Source organism: Eretmochelys imbricata, chromosome 1 (assembly GCF_965152235.1).
Source record: "Eretmochelys imbricata isolate rEreImb1 chromosome 1, rEreImb1.hap1, whole genome shotgun sequence".
Taxonomy (NCBI): domain Eukaryota; kingdom Metazoa; phylum Chordata; order Testudines; family Cheloniidae; genus Eretmochelys; species Eretmochelys imbricata.
Genome location: NC_135572.1, coordinates 202,536,805 through 202,554,004, shown reverse-complemented (window position 1 = coordinate 202,554,004; position 17,200 = coordinate 202,536,805). Strand labels below are relative to the sequence as shown.

Genomic DNA, 17,200 nt, shown 5'->3' with positions numbered 1-17,200 from the left:
TTATGATAATTACATGGACTGTCTGAAACAATGCATTCCAACATTCTGTAACATAAATAAGAAAGGTGGAGCCAGCTGGCTGTAAACAGTTTATTTGCCAGCAATCCTGATCTGCACTATATACCTTTTTTACACTGTCTCAGTCTGGCAGTATTGAACCTGTTGCTGCATTAGCCGAGTTGTATTTTGCTAGATAGGGGAAGGAGGGTTGTCTGCTGTCTGGTAGGAGGGCTTTGTCTGTGTGTGCCTTTCTCTCTCTCTCCCTCTCACACTGTCGCTTGCTCTCTCTCTCTCTCTCTCTCTCACTCCCTTTCCCGTCTCTGTGGTTTGTAAGGTAGGTTGCAGTGTGTGTATATACACAACATCAAGAGCAGGAAAATGGACTCATTAGGGAGGCAGGCAGTCATTACCACTCACACTGTACTTCCAGGGAGACAGCGACTATGAGGAGACAAACTGAGGACTGGGGAACAAGGTAGGCCAGTCAACTTTTATAAAAAAAAAAAAAAATCCTGCTCCCCCCAGCCCCGTGACACTTCTTTATTCTTTCACCCCCACCCTCTCGATTTTTAATATAGAGATGTAAGTTTGTCAAACCCTTTTGCGAGCTTAAAATTTGGAACATCTATAGAAGGCCTTAGCCTTTACAAATGTTTTTTCTCCTTCTACTTATTTCAGGGTGTGCCCCCTTATGATTCACTTTAATTACTTTTTTTTTTAACATCAATGAAGGAAACAAATATGTTTGTTTTCCAACACTAGTTCCAAGTAAATCAATATCTTTCACTCTTTTAAAACAGCCCTCTCCGTATGTCTGTGGGTCTCTGCTTTTTCTTTTCTGTTTATGCAGTTCCATCTGTCCGTCCATATATCATGTTCTCCTTATTTACTGCTAAATGGGTTTTTGTTAGTATTTGCCAATGAGTTTTAGCTGTATTGCCGGTGACCAGGTTTAACTGTGACTCTTGTTCTGTTTTATATTTACTATAAGTTTAAAGTCCATGTTTATTGTACATTAAATAAAAACAGAAAGCAGGTTCCACTCTTTCTGCCAGGATTTTTATTTTAAAAATTTTGGGTGGGGGGAGGGAGAAGGGGAGGTGAATTTAATTATCGTACATGTACTTTTCCCTGATGGATTTTTTAAAGCATTTATTTTAATTTTTTAACTCTTTATTTTACTTAAGAGGGAGTGGGAGATATATTCAAACTTTTATGTTGCTGATTTAATGTAACATCATAGAGGCAGAACTGGGTTAATATGAATTCAAACTTTCTAAGAGGGAGTTTGTATCTTTGATTGCCCTCCCCCCTTTATACATGGTTGTGCTTGTGTTTCAGTATGTGTATTTGGAGGGGGGAGGTAGATATCCTTTTACAGTGGAAACAATTTATGAAATCTTTTGAGCCATTTTGTCTAGAAACAGTAACTATTTATTTACCATATTTTCATTCCATAAATAACCTTTGTATATGTTATTTCAAACACAGAGTGTGTCTGTGGATTAATTATTATTATTTTTCTGGGTTTGTGTTGCGTTTCATAGCCCATTTAACATTGCTGAGTTTTTCAGGCTAGCCTTATCATGGGTTCTAAAGGCTGGTTAAACAGATCCATTCGAAATGGGCTTTTTATCTGAGCTCTTGTCAGTGCTGTCGGAGGGTAAAACAGCTACTCTATTGGTAAAAAAAAATTAAGACAGATAGTGAGTGGACCTGAGTTATATAAAACATTCTGGAGAATCCATGAGTAATTATAGAAAATGGACGCTGATCAGTGGAGATCTCTTGACAATAACAATCACCTTTTTAAATAGCAAATTATTTAATAGTAAGAGGCAGACTATTTAAAAAAAAATCTATTAGGCCTTTCCGATAACACATGTCCATAAAGCAATATTCCTAGCCCACTTGGGATTGTACAGGAGATTCTTCAACACATTACCAGGGTTCAAATCTTGTGAAATGTTTATTAAAAATTCACTGTTTCAGGACAGTAGACAACTTTTGGTACCAACAGGTTTATGTTTTGTATTTTTACATCCTGTATCTTGTAACTCTCTCATCTCAACAAAAGTGACTCCGCACTGGACAAACCAAGTCAGTTTAAATCCAAAACAGCAAATAATCAACTGGCTGTGTAGATACAGAACCCATTCACTGTGTCTTATTAGTTTTTTTTCCAGGGCCTAAGTGGAACTTTACAGTGGCTTTCTGTAGGATTTTGTCAAGATTCGGTAGTCCATCTGTTAGTTCAGGAATGAAATTTAGTGTTTTCCACTCCCTTTCCTGCCTCTTTTTAACTCAGGCTACTAATTAACATTTGGTCGACAAACTTTAACTCTTTTTATTGCTACAAAATACATGTCACTGTAGTAAAATATCCCCCCCCCCCCCAATCTCAAACCTTGAAACTCTGATTTGAGCATATAGGGAGCTGAAGTATTTCCAAAAATTAAGGACTCTCAAATGGGGGAACATTTGATGCCATTTTTGGAGGGTTAACCTGGAGGGATGGAGCTGGAATATTAGCATTCTCTCTGCCCCCCCGCCCCCATGAAGTACTGTATGTGTATGCATTTCTAGACACCCATCACTTTCTTTTGAACCAATACAGGTGTGTATGATCTCTTTCAGCACTGATTTCTATCTGTGTGAGTTTTTGTGAAACTGATGTTGGGACTCCTTAATATATGATTAACAGAAATCATGGTCCTATCCCAACTCTTCCAAATAACTTTAAAAAAGATTACAAAATATCAATTAATTTTATGGAAACCCCAGGAAAAAAGAATTGCCTAGTGAGAGAAGCAGAATGTATGAAACATTTTTTATCATCCAGCAGGAAGAAAAAAAATTTAAATCCTTTTTAAAAAATACTTTGCCATTAAAATGATTTAATTCTCTGTGAAACCAAAGTATTTTCTATCAAAAGGCTCAGCTCTGTTTATGGCACAAAGTCTATTTGCAATGTGTATACAAAAGCAAAGGGGAGAGTGTGCCTAAGTAAACTTAAAGCCAGCATATGATGCTGTAGTTGGAACTCCAAAAGCCAAAAGTCTTTTGGCACAGGGGTGTATAACAGAGTTGGAAGACCTGACATTAGCCAACCTCAGGTTCTTGTGGGGTCTACATGTTCCAATCCTACCAGCCCTTTCAGTCTAACAGAGTAGAACCCCGCCGTGTTGAGTGGGTCTCAGTATGCTTTATTTTAGTGTTGGAGCAGACAGTTATCTAACACACCCACATGAGGAAGTACTCTGGAGCAGTTATTTCATGCTTTGCCATGCCCTGTAGCTAATGCAGTTTTGGACTGGATGGTGTGTGTGTGTGTATGCCTCTTTAACTCCTGTGAGATCAAAGTGAGTGCTGGATTTTTTAACAGGGCCAAAACATGGGGATACCAGATAGTTAAACCCAAATGCCAAATAAATACCAAGTCTAATTATTTTTAGTACTTTTTTAGGAGGAGAGATAAATATCAATTTTGTTTATTTTGATATACACAGTTGTTGTAATTTCCTGAGTTGGATATATCATAATAGTAAATATTACTCAGTTTTCCTATTTCCACATTTTCTCCATAGGCCCAGCTTACTCATAAGGGAACATCTGCAGAACATGTTTAAAAATGTATTATCATTTGTATAAAACTGAGATTTAAATGGAGAATGAGATCCCTGCTATAGAATTCTGTAGGATGGTTTAAAAATCCCATAGATAGGAACTCATATTCTGTTAGATTTTATAGGTTTTAAATGTCATTTCAGGAAACTCCTGCTTAATTTCTACAGCCCGTATTGTGCCATTAGTTTTTACGCAAAAATATATCAAAAAGGGGTTTTGTTTATTAACTGACGGCATGATATGTCCCTATATAATCCAATTTGTTTCATTCCTATATCATTTTATAGGTCTTTTCCACAATGATGTGTTGGGGAAGATGGCTACTGTTGCGAGGAGTTTACAGATGTGAAAGGGAAATTAATAACTCAAATCTAGCTTCAAGTTATTTAGATATTTGGGGGGGAAAAAACTTTGACAAAACCTAAGACCCATAGAAGTGGTTCAGAATTCTTTTAAACATTCCATTGGGAACAGTTGTTTTTAAAACAACCTATTGTTCCCTCTGCAGGGTTTGCAACTCAAACCTTGCAGCACTGAGAAACTGATGGTAAACTAAAGTGAAACTGACTTCATTGATTTGCTGTCTGGCTCAAGAAAATTCAGAAAATAAACAAACAGCATCAACAGTATAAAATTGGATTTTTAATATTCTTTCTCCTCTAATAATCCAGGGTTTTATTGGTACTTTTTAACTAAGGTCTAAATCGTGAGGATCTTATGAAATGTTTACTCAATTTTAGCTCAGGCATGCTCTTGTTGATTTATGAAGTTTTGAGTAAGGTGAATAAAGTTTGAGTAAAGAGGATTTGCCCCAATTTGGTTTTTAAGTCGACCCTATCCCTTGTATTCCTGTTCATTATTTATCTAATTTTAATTTTAATGCTTAGTCCTATAGTAATTATCAAATTATCAAATTCTCCTTTTAGTAGAAATGGGGCTCTTCATAACGATGACTAATTATGTATGTTTGATTTTCTGCGTATACAGGACCTGATAGTACAGTCTTCCCATGTACACTGTGTACATTGCAGTCACTTCAATGGATGTTCTATTTGTATAGGGTTTGCAGGAATGGGCTCATAAGAAAGAACTGAAACATTTGTGGCTAGCAGGGATATGGGTATGTGCTTGTCCCATGGTCTGTGGGCCAGCAGGGACTGAGAGTATTATGGAGTCAGTTTGTCACATAGCTCTTCTATGGCCAATGTAGGATCAGTGTTGATAGATAGCAGGGGGCAGGAATGGGAGGTACATCCAGCTTTCATTAGGGAAGGCTATCTGACTTGGAGCATTTGAGAGTCCTGGATGGAAAACTGGGGTAATGGCAGAAGACTATGCTGAAAAAGAAAATAGTTACTCTCTGACAGCCCTTTGTATGTATTATATGAAATAAACATGGGACTCTCAATCCAGTTCCTAATGGGCAGATGTCTGTATTACAAAGTCAAATCACAAAAGCCATTGGCACTAGGTGGCAGTGTGAAAAGAAAGGGGAAGGACTAAATGGGCACAAAGACAGAACTCTCATGAAGTGGTTCCCTCACCGTCAGGAATAAGCCATGTCATCAGCATAATGTGAAGAAGATTTTATTGCTGCTGCCTGTCTTATACCTGTTCTGTGACTGTCAATCTGGCATTATTCAGCAACTGTGTGTGTGTGTGTGTGTGTAGCTAGATAGGCAGACAGATAGATATGTTAAGAACAGTCCTGCCTAATTCAAACATTGGCACAACTTATAGGGCTTGATTCTCTAGTGTCTTGTACCTTGTGTCATTATTTACACCTGTGCAAAATGAGTGCAAAATATTACCACTGGTGTTTGTGAGTGAGAAGAAAATTATGCTTTGGTAGCATTTTATGCCTAATTTGCACAAGTATAAATGACAGTGCAAGGTCCCAGGAAGTGGCAAAGCATGTTCATTTTGTCCCTTCCTCGATGTCCCAGCCAGAATTAAATTAGTGGTTATCTAATTTTGTATTTTCAAAGTAGTGAGTTTGGTAAACTCAGCAGTGAAGAAGAAAGAAAACCTGAATGGTAGGCTGTGAATCTGCATGCAGCACACTGTATAGTTCCTATAGAAACTTTTGGAGTACTGAAGTATTACCATCCTATAAATTACATAAAGATCATCTGAAAATGTAATGCTCACACAAAAAATTTACTTTGGAACTGTGGCACTGCTACTAATGCAAGGGTGGTCTGCCCTTTGATCCTGAGGGCAATTCATCATGGGAAATTACCTGCACTCTACTAGAATACTTTTACAGTAAAGTAGTTGCTTTCTAGTCACTTGGTTCCAAGGTGATTAGTGGCTGGGAATGTGATCAGTCCCATGGAAATATGAACATGGAGTGGGAAAAGTGCTTTGTGGGACCTCACTGTGATCCTTCCAATTGACTGAAAGAAAGTTAATTATAGATGTGTGCCTCAGGGAGTCCTATGTCATTCTTCTTGGCTGGGTAGATGGTGACCATGATGCAGGAATTTGACGATAATGGTTAAGGGGGAATCTTTGAGACTCCAACAGGGATGCTGAGAATCCAGGTAGGAAGTAAGGTAGGGATTGAAAACATATCCATAGGCATGCTTTGTGTGTGTGTGTGTGTGGGGGGGGGGTTAATATTTGACGGTGTGAAGGTCTTTTTTGTTACCTATACCTTAGCCCCAGTTTTTTTCCGTGTTCTTTATTTTAATCTTCTCTTTCAAAGATACTGTTTAAGCACCAAATTGTCCCTTCTGCTCACAGATGAAGGTTACATAAACCCAACAGATCCCTGCTTGGAAATTGGGTTCTGTACTGTTGCTGTGGTACCCATCTCCCCTTCTCTATAACCCTTAGAGTCTCTGGCTCCACCTGTTACACTCTACTGTGTTGGCCCCTAAACTCCTAACAATTTGGTAGATTACTGAATTACAAGAATTGGAGGTGGACGGAATGCTGAGAATTAGAAAACAGATGATTGTTTAGATACCAGGACAAATTGTTTAATTGCTCTTGTGCTCCCTCTGCTGGTTCTATGTCGAACTAACAAATCCTATCCTTGGAGTCATGGCCAAGCCCTCTGTGAGGGTGCAGTACAAAATGGGATGTTAAAAAAGTTGATTTCAAGCTGTTTTGAAATGGACAACATTGGTAGAGAAAAAAAGCTTCATATGAAGAATATGAAAAGCAGTGGATCCTAGAAAAAGTATTTTACATCATTGTTCTTTTAACATTTGAAACATGCTAACCTGTGATTCTTCCGTCTACCCTTGCTTTGTCATGCTTCTGTGGGACAGGAGTCTTTCTCTGTGTCATTTCCCAAAGTCTGAATTTCTCCCTATTGTTGCTGCTATCACTAAGTTATTTCCTACATGAGGGCTCTATAGAAAAATATTCTTACTGGTGCAACCATTATTTTCAGCTGAGCTACTGGCAGTAGTGGTGGAAACCTTAGTGTAGATAAGGCTCTGGCAGCTCTTAGTATTTTTACAGCTGCATCAGTTAAATCTGCTTCTCTGCTGAGTACAGCTCTGCTCATCTCATCCTGTTCCATGGCCTGGAAAGCTTCTGTTCTTGTTTAGGGTTCTCTTTAGCCTCTTTTCTCATTGTGATGCCTCCTAATTTGTTTTTTAAGATATAGACTTGTTTGTTTAATGAACTCCCTTCTTAATAGGGACATTTGCTTCCCACTTCATATGTTTTTCACATCCATCACTTCCCACCTTCGTAGTATCAAAGGTTTCTGAATGTTAGAGAAGACTGAGTCCTGTATAAAACCCAGGTCTGATTGTAGATTCCCCTGGAAAATCTGGAATGTACTGAAGACTTCTGAAGGGGTGATGAGGTCATACAAGATCCTGCTGCCTTTCCCACGTAAGCAGAGTATCGTGATAAAAAGGTTTCAGAGTAACAGTCGTGTTAGTCTGTATTCGCAAAAAGAAAAAGAGTACTTGTGGCACCTTAGAGACTAACCAATTTATTTGAGCATAGGCTTTCGTGAGCTACAGCTGATGAAGTGAGCTGTAGCTCACTATGCTCAAATAAATTGTTTAGTCTCTAAGGTGCCACAAGTACTCCTTTTCTTTTTGTGATAAAAAGCCTTCTCTCACAGCTAACTGACTTTAGTGGGGGTTAACTGTAGAGCTTCTTCAGGACTGGGCCCAAATTGTTAGTCCAGACTTATGGAAGTTTTTGTGGGTGCAAGTCTCATGCTTCCCTTAAAAGTGACTGCTTGGTTGCTCATTGGTTGGAGTGACCCAACCCACATAAAAATCTCATTGTTATTGAATAATTTGAATCTTCTTGGCCAGAGCCCACTTCCTAGACCCCATCCATTTTTGAAGGGTCAGAAAATAAAAAGAAAACACTCAAACTCAAAACTTCTCCTTGTGGGTTCCCCCCCTTTTTTGGGAGGCCTCCAGCATCATCCTCTTTTATTTCCTTTTCCCAGGCTCCACTTCATAGTCACCCACCTGTCTGGGCCAGAGATGTAAGAAATTGACCTCCTTGTAGGCAGTCTCAGCAGAGATGTCATGAAGTGAATTGGCCATTGAGAACTGAAGCTACTCTCTGACCCCTGACATGAGGTCAGACATGAGGAACAGTAGCAGGGAATGGTGTGGCGGTAGCTTGCCCTACTGCTGGACCTGCTTTGGGGTTAAACAGAGAATTCGGTGCCCAGGAACATCAATCCGGCCTCTTTCACTAGCACTAAACTAACAAGTACGAAGTTGTCACTGACTCACGGACAAACTGTTTGAATTCCAAGAAGTTTATTTCGTAATTTCCCCCAGCATTTCATAAAAATGCTGCTTTTTTTTCTTCTCCCAATGACTGCCAAGTTTTGAAAGCTTCAAACTTGCTCCATTTGGAGAGGATTTAAAAAGATACTGACATTTTCTAAACAAGTTGGTTCTTTCTGAGCTGTACAGACAGACTTCAAACCATTTGTCCACGAAGCCAATCCAGCATGCCCTGAAACATTTCATTGCTGTGAAAGTAACTGCTCCTAGATGGTTCAAGTGTTTTCACAGTATGGTCAGCTAAACTGCACTAAATATTGAAGAAAAAACCAATCGAAGAGAAAAATCACACCTTTCCCCTGTTGTAGGGTTTTGCTAAACATCTCCAGAAATTAAGACTTCCCTCTCACAGAGGGTTGTATACCTGTGTCATTGGCCTCCTTTTTATGGCACAGAGCCTGCAAATTAAACCTTTGCTCAGCCTTTTCTAGACAATTTTCTTTACTTGCATGCAAGGAGAAAAATGAAGGTTTTTTTTTGGTCAGCGCAAAACCACAGTTCAGAGTGCAAAGCTGTAATGAGATTATAATGAATGCTACAGCTGGGGTGTATGGGTAAGTAACTTTCTAATAAACACATCCATGGCATGTGGAGTCAGGAGGCTTGGTTTTTATTCCCAGTTTTGTCACTAATTCCCTATGTAATTCTGAGCAAGTCACTTTCCTCTAAATGCCTCATTTACTCATCTGTGAAATGGGGATAAGAGTGTTTACCAAACTTTGGGAGGGTGCTTTGAGACCAATGAAGAAGCATTGGGTATAATTTTATTATGATAAGCACTTTTTACCCTCAGACTTGGGCCTCACAACACCTCCCCAAAGGTGCATAGCAACCTTTCCTTCCTTACTTCAGTGGGTTTGCTTTGGTCTTTTGATCTAGTTATTGAGCACTTAGGCTTTTCCAATTGATTTCAGAAAAGGGCTGGCAGCACAGATCTCATTTGGTCTCTGTCTATAGCTGCCTCAAGTAAAAGAAGCTGTGTTTTGTTTTATTTTGTTTTTTTAATAGATTAAATTGTTTATTTTTACTTTATTAGACAAAGGCCCTGTCTACCCGTGAGTTTTAACTATGTTCGGCAGAGCCACCCTGACACACACACACACACACACGATATATGTATATAAAATATAATTCATGCTAGAAAGGCTCTCATAACATTCCAAATCCCAGTGTCACCTGGGCCTTAGTAGTGTTCTAAAATGGTTCACAAACCCATGTGATAGATTGGGTCTGGATGTAGGCTATACCATATAATGTCTTGGTGTCTCTTATAACATAGTTAGGCCCTGACTACACTAAGATTTGAAAAAAACCAACCATTAGGATGGTAGACTGTGGTTCTGGTTAGACTGCTTCAAACTCCAATGTGATAGTTTCTATTTAAAGAGCTTTTGGGGCAGAGAATGTGTAGCTCATAGAAAATGAAAGCTTAGTCAGGCTTCTGCCATTTGTGGATCTGGGGGAAAACCTACGGCAAGCATTCCTTGCTGGCATCATAGGACATCGTTTGCTCCATAGTTAAAGTTGCAACTGATTTCCCCTCCAATCCACAAAGACAGTCAGATCAGTCTCAAAATTTCTAGTTTAGTTGGGGGTTCAACTAGAATTTTTAGGGAGATTTGCAGTGAATTGGATGCAAGGTTCCTCAGCTATGACACCCTAAAAGTAAAGGCATTAGACCCAGTTCCAAAATTCTTCTAACTTTTCTTTCCCACTTCTTAGGAAAAAAACAAAACAAAAAAGAGATAAAACTAACTTTATGGGAGTTCCTGTCAGAGCTAGTGCGCAGGACCAACATTTAGTTGATGGAAGTCTGATTAAAAAAGTTATTAAAATCCGATTTGGTAATGTTACCAGGGAACACCGGCTGCAACATGGGAAAAGTATACAAATAGGGTAGGATAGGGGAGAGGTTTGGGAAGAATGTGAGCACTAAGAAGGAATGAAAGCTGAGATGCATGCAGTGGGGAAGAGCTGTGTAAAGAAGATGAGGACAAAAAGCCTGAACTTAATGCAACAAGAGGGGGATAACTTGGTCACAGTGGCAGGAAACATAATTCTACCAGCAGTATTTGATATAAACAGCAGTGGAGTGAGGAGGGATGAGGACATAACTTTTTCCTTCTATTGCATGGGTAGTGAACTGGACTCATATTCTAACAAATTCAGAGGACTGTGGCCCAAATCCTCAAACCTATTTAGGCACTTAACGCCCACTGATATGGGTCCTATTTTGCCCTGTGTTGCATCAGTATAAAACGGAGTGATTCTGTGGAAGTCGATGGGGTTACAGTGTGCTAACTGAAAGCAGAATATGGCCCTATGTTTCTGTGCTAGAAGCTGAAGTTTGGATTTACGTCAAGCAGAAAAGACCACACATGAGATTCTATAAGTGATTCCTATCGAGCAGCCAGTTTCCTTTAGGATGCTGCTGCTGAGTGTGACACCTTCACTACCTTAGATATCGTTTCTCTAGTGGAAGCATATGTAGGTGTAATATCAAGCTTCTTACCAGATCTTTCTTTGAAATCTTACCTAATGAGGACACCCTTTCAAAGAGATCTGTGCTTAGGATTTCCTGAGAACTTTGAGGCAGATTTTTGAGGGGGCTTGCTTCCAGCTTCTTACTCGACAGTCAGAGAAGAACTGTTCATCCTCAGCCAGATTACATGCTGGGGAAACTTGCAAAAGTATTAAAGTCCACAAGAGAGAGCTTTTCTGTGTCAGTCCATATAGGTTCAAGTCAGTGATGCTGGAACTAGAGCTGCTGGGGGTGCGGTGCACACACTGGCTTGAAGTGGTTTCCATCATATACAGGGTTTACAGGTTTGTTCAATTGCTTTCAGCACCCCTACTATAAAAATTATTCCAACACCACTGATTCGAGTTGTATAATAGTCAGTCTTCATTTTGTAGCATCAGAATAAGACCATGATCCTAATATGATTCTTTTTGTTGTTCTTGCCAAAGGATCACGTCAGGTTCACCTAAGTTTCACCTGACCCCTTTAGTTAAAGGAGCAACACAGGCACTTCAAAATGGAGAGCAATTATCAATGGAGTACAGCCAGAGAAGGGAATGACCATGGAGAATATCTGGGCAGTTTAACCAGAGGCAGCTAATGATAACAACAATTTTGCTTTCCATTTCTGTAGAAACTCTTGTCCAAATACCTTGCGCATCACTTTACAAAATTAATGAATTTAGCCTCATATCATCCTGAGGAGATAAGACAATATTGTTATCCCCATTTTGCAAATGGGGAAACTCAGGCAAAAAGAGAGGACTTGAATCATCCACTATTAATAGAGAGTCAGTGGCAGAGCCTGGGATAGAAGCTTAATAATCTGACTCAGAGCCCCTGACTTAGCCACAAGATCATTCTTCTGCATTTCCTTCCCAGCGTATTGAAATAAAAGATAAGGCTTGGAAAAGCAAAATCCATCTCCCCTGCACAAGGGAAGCTCAGATTAGCCTAATTCTCATTTACACTAAGGCCTCTTTACACTACTCTGGCAATGTAAAGGGGGGGTCCCAGTGACTGTAAATTACACTTGTATCCACTTTAGGGCCCCTTTACATTGCCAGGGTGAGATAAAAGAGCTCTAGTGTAACTGAAAATTCAGCCAAATGTGTCTAAGGATTTGCTAACATGTCAACAAATTCTCTCTTCTACTAGCAGTTCGAATAAAAAACAAAATGATTCTTAGGGTTTCTTTGTTTGCTTGTTTTATTATTTTTTAAGTGCCATCCTGGCCTAGTTAGCATAACTTCAAAGACTTGTAAAAAATTATCCAGTTGGCTTTTCCACACTTGTAGATGCCCCTCTGAGCTCCAGCGATAGTACTAACTCAGTTCAGTCAAGAAGGAGATGTTAGACAGCTGGACCGTTCTGGTACCTGTTTCTTGTGCAGTGATATCCACAGCGGAAAAGTGTGACTGGCTGGGGTGGCTAGTGGTGTTGCCTGCTTCAGTGAAATGAAAGAAGTCACCAAAGGAACACAAAGGCTCCTATGTGTGAGGTAAGTGGTATATTAAACTTTTGGACTATTCTCCACAGCTAGGTAGATATAACTGCCATTAACCTCAATGGGAGTTACAAGCACATCGGGAGAAAATAAACCCTAAGGGTTTTCTGGACAGGGATATTTAGAGAAGATTGTTAGTTGTCTGTTTAAATCATCAATGGAGTCTAAGCATGTGCAAGTAATACTGGAGGGCACACAAGTGCTGGACTGTGCAGGGATGCATTTCTGCTGATACATCTGTCATTGAGAATAAACATGGTAGACTGAATTGCTCATACATTCAACCTGAAAACTGGAACTTGTAAGTGATAAGACTGTACAATAGATTGTTGCACTTACCTCTCTGTTACTTGAGATTCGGGTTCAAATCTCAACTCTTTCAAGCTTGCAAATAAGTTTGTTGTTTCTGTCCTAGTCTCTAATTAATATCTGTCCACTTCTCAAAACCAGTCTGACTCTCTGTCAGTTGATGCTCAGGACAAGTCCAGGGCTGAAGAACAATAGGATTTTTCATTGGCCAGCGCAAGTAATACTTTTTTTCTTGAGCACCAAATTCAGCTAGTGTGGTGTGTTTATACGGGCAAAGTTTGGAATGCTCAAAAAGGGTTTTCATTTATCAGAGACATATGGGACTCACCATCACTGGATATATTTGTGAGACACTATAACAAAGAACACTCCTCAGGCATGTCTCACATTTCAAGGATAGGAGGGCAATCTGGATAAATGTCTTTTCTAGGAAATTGATGAACCAGCTTTCTCATATGTACTCTCTAATTTCAGTAATCCTTAAGAAGCTAATAAAAGCCAGGAGGGAGTCAATAAAACCTCATGTTTTTAGCCTCCAGAAGGACACAAAAGTCTGTGGATCTCAGGGCTGGTCCAGATGCCATGTGCACACCTCTTCTGCATTTTCATTTTGTCTGGGCCTGTTGTTTCTGTGTGCTGCTATGATATAACTTTGGACTGGCACAGTCTGATAACATGGCTACAACAGAGTAAGGGTCTGGACTTGCTGGGAAGAATTCTGACTTGACAGAATGTAGAAGATAAATCACAGTCTCTCTATATTGTAGAGCTAGTAAATATATATTTGCTTTTCTCCTGTATGGAATTTTCCCCAGTTTCTTTCTCATTTATGCATAGTGATCTGTTTGAAGATGGCTCAAATGGGCTCTGAAATCCAGTTGGTTCTGTTGATGATCATTGGGGCAATGGTGATCCCATGAGATATGTTTCTATACATAATTGCAATCATATCCTTCTGGTCTTTAGGGCTTTTAAGATTATTATCCAATGTTAAGTTGTAAACTCTTAGAGGCAGGGACTGTCTTGTGTTTGCGCAGCAGTTAGCACCATGGGGTCTGTACCACGTAAGTGTCTCTGGGTGCTACTGTAATAAAATTACCAACTTTTATAAAGTTGGCAACTTCTTACTAGATAAACATCTCAATTTTGTCTTCAAAGTATTACTTGCAGAAACGCTCTTCTGAATTTGTGTAGCAGATTTATTACAGAGGTACCTCTGTCTTGCTCTGTGTAATGTGTTTATGGGATGTTTGGCATTCCTTGCCTATCTTGCCTGCAGAGCCCAGTCCAGTAGGCCTTTTCAGAGGCCACTTATTGGATTCCCCATACCCAAACAGTGATGGTACCAGTCCCCATGTAACCTTTAGCCCAGTGGATAAGGCACTCACCCAGGTTTTGGGAGACCCAGGCTCAGTTCTCCCTTCTGCAGGCAAATAATTGAACTTGAGCCTCTCAAGAGAGTGCCCTACCCTCTGGGCTGTGAGGTTTGTTTTTCTCAGGCTCTCGTGTTGGAGCCGTTTCACTTTGTATAAGTAAATATTCACTGGATCAGGGAGGATGGAACCTGGGCCTCCCATCTCCCCAGTGAGTGCCCTAACAAGTAGGCTTGTTGCCCTCCCTCTGGCCAAGATGCCCTCCCTCTGGCCCAGAGTTACATCTATAACTTGATAGGACCTAGTTTTCCACATGCATTGTATAGGCAGCCTAGGCACTTAGTTCAGGGATGTGGATTACACTAGGCACCTAAAAATTAGGAATTGCTAAATCCCCCTGTGGATCTAATCCTAAAGAATGAAGCAGTATCTGGTGATTTAAAGCATGCAGGTGGGAGTTCTGAAATCTACTCTTCTTTATATTGAACTTAGAGAGTGAAACTATAGGCGGGGAAGGATTGTCTTGAGGAAGAAGTGCAGAACTGTGCATCAGAAGATCTGTGTTCTTTTTCTGGGCTCTGTCCCAGACTTCCTGATTGATCTTGGGCAAATCACTTCACCTCTGTGTGCTTAGTCTTCCAGCTACAAAATGGGGGTTATGATAATCTCAAAGGTGTGTTGAAGCTTAATTAATACATGTAAAGTGCTTTGAGTTTCTTGGATGGAAGGCACTACAGAGGGGCAAGCATTATTACCACATTCAACTTCTTATAACTTAAAGGAAAAATTATTAAAACAACTTGCATTGCTTTGTCCCTCAAAGCAATGCTTGATTTGTGAATTTCTTCAACAAGCCAGTCCATACCATCTCTAAATTTCTGCACAATGTTCTCTTTTAGAGCTTTAATCATTTCCTTCCTTTGGTGTTGTGCATGGTGAGATCATTCAAAAATGGCAGGTATGGTGAGTGGCAGTGAAACAAAAGAGTTAGATATTACTCTAGTTAGAGTTAGTTAAGGTATATACTTGTTCCAAGCATGGAGCTCCCACTGAAGTCAATGGGAGTTCTGCTTTCCAGAAGGAGGGTAAGAGCTTGGTCCTTCCGAACAGCATAGGAGAAGTGGTTGGGATGACACTGGTGTTGAGGAAGGGTATACAGTTGTAGGGACAACAAGTGGGTGTCCAGCTGGAATCTCTGGGTGATTAAAGGGTCTGTAAATGAAAGGCTAACCTCCAGGTGGTGGAAGAACGTGGTTTTGGCTATACGGGGGGATGTACGTGTAAGGTATGTGATTTATATTTTACCTACGAAGGATAGAGAGTGGATTCAGGAGGAAGTGATTTGCAGGGACGACATGGGGGAAAAATAAAGTAGATGGCTGCAAAGAGTGAAGAAGAACATGAAACTGGGAGATAAGAGGATGGTGTAGTTCTGCAGATTTTACTGTCTAGATGCTTGTATTTATTCTTGAGTTTCTGTGGCAGAGCTGAATAGCTGTATGTAATATTCTCAGTATAAACAGAATCCATAAATAGTTTTGTAGGGAGTCAAGATTTTATTTTTCTTGTGAGGTTGGACCTTCTGTGACTTTTTTTGCTCTGCCATTTTTTTTTCTCATTTTACCGGTGGGATAAAGTTTATATTGCTTAGCCCAAATTCAGATATACATATTTTAATAGATTTTCATCTCTCTCTGTCGCTTTGTTTATTTGTCTCCGTCTATCTCTCTGTGTGCCTGCTGCTTGTCTGCTTGCCAGTTTTTTCTTTGTCTCTATCACTTTATCATTGAACCCATCTGTGTAGAAAATGGGATATTTGGCTGTCTGGTATTTTTTTTATATTTGTTTTGTTTCATACCTCAGACTTAGGAGGATAAAACTCACACTCCTGGGGGTGTCAGGCGTTCCAGCTCTTGCATTTAGGAGGAGTCATGATGCTTTTTGCATCTGTTTGTCTGTCCATCTGTCTGCCAGCCTATAATAAGCTGTGCAGTGAGACAGCAGTTTACTATCTGTGTGTGTGTGAAATTAGCTAATTGGTGTTAGCAGCAATATTTTCACATGTTTTATAAGCAAAGTGCAGCAAGGTATATAAATGTAGATATGATCCAGACACACACACACACACGCACGCACGCAAGCCTGTCGCTGCTCATGCATAGACGCTCAGAAGTAATTAATGTTAATAAGATTTTAATGTGCTTGTGAGATCATAATGAGGAGAAATGAATGCTCTGATTAGAAAAAGGTAACTGTGTGTGTTTTGGCTCAGAACAAGATTTCCTATTTTTTTTTATAAACCTCAATTTCAGAACTTGTTTGTGATTGCATCAATCGGTTTTTATTTTCAAATTAGAGGTCTGTTTAGCCATTTGAATGATTAGCCAAATAAACTGGTAAAACCCTGATCATAAGGAACGGTGCAGATCTTTTTTTATTTACAAAGCAGTGCTAGTGTACTGCTGGGCTCCATCATCCTTTCAGCATTACATTTTAGTTGTTGTTGCTGCCTTTAAAGCCCGATCAGAAACTGCTTCCAGAGCCAGTGCTCATTTTTACAAACGTAGATGTTACCTATATGATTCTGGGATGAATAATCAACCACTAAAAGTATTGTGCCAAGACACGTTCGTGTCCATCAGTAATGGTGACTCCTTAGAGTCCAGATGATCACAAGATAGCTTGATAATGTGTTTTCAGATAATTATTTTCCTTTAAAACTAAAATAAAAAATCCATTATTTTTTCCTTCCAATTGTAAGAGGTTGGAGACTATTTGCAGGAATATATCACAAGGTAAGCTGATCTCTCATCATGGACTCAAATGCTGTACAGTCACTAGTCACACACTCCAGTCTGGCTAAAATCCAGATGGACGCTAGGGGTCCTTCTCTCCAGCAAATCATGTGAAAATGTGGTCTACCAGGTTTTAATTTTATTTGCATTATAATTAGTATTGTTATTTATTTTTAGTAATAACATGTGATAAAATATCGAAGAGTTTTTGCTCTGTAGTATTACCCAAAACCTCAAAAATGATTTGTGTAATTATTGCTAAATTTAAAAATTAAATAATT

General features: G+C 39.5%; 1 protein-coding gene across 7 annotated transcripts in view; it reads left to right on the top strand.

Moving 5' to 3' along the window:
• Positions 1-208: 208 nt before the first annotated feature.
• Positions 209-17,200, top strand: part of ZBTB20 (zinc finger and BTB domain containing 20) — a 603,210-nt gene continuing 586,218 nt past the window's right edge. For all 7 annotated transcript variants that reach the window (XR_013346692.1, XM_077822434.1, XM_077822425.1 and 4 more), the window contains exon 1: positions 209-475. The gene's annotated coding sequence lies outside the window, so the exon portion shown is untranslated. The remainder of the gene's footprint in view (positions 476-17,200) is intronic.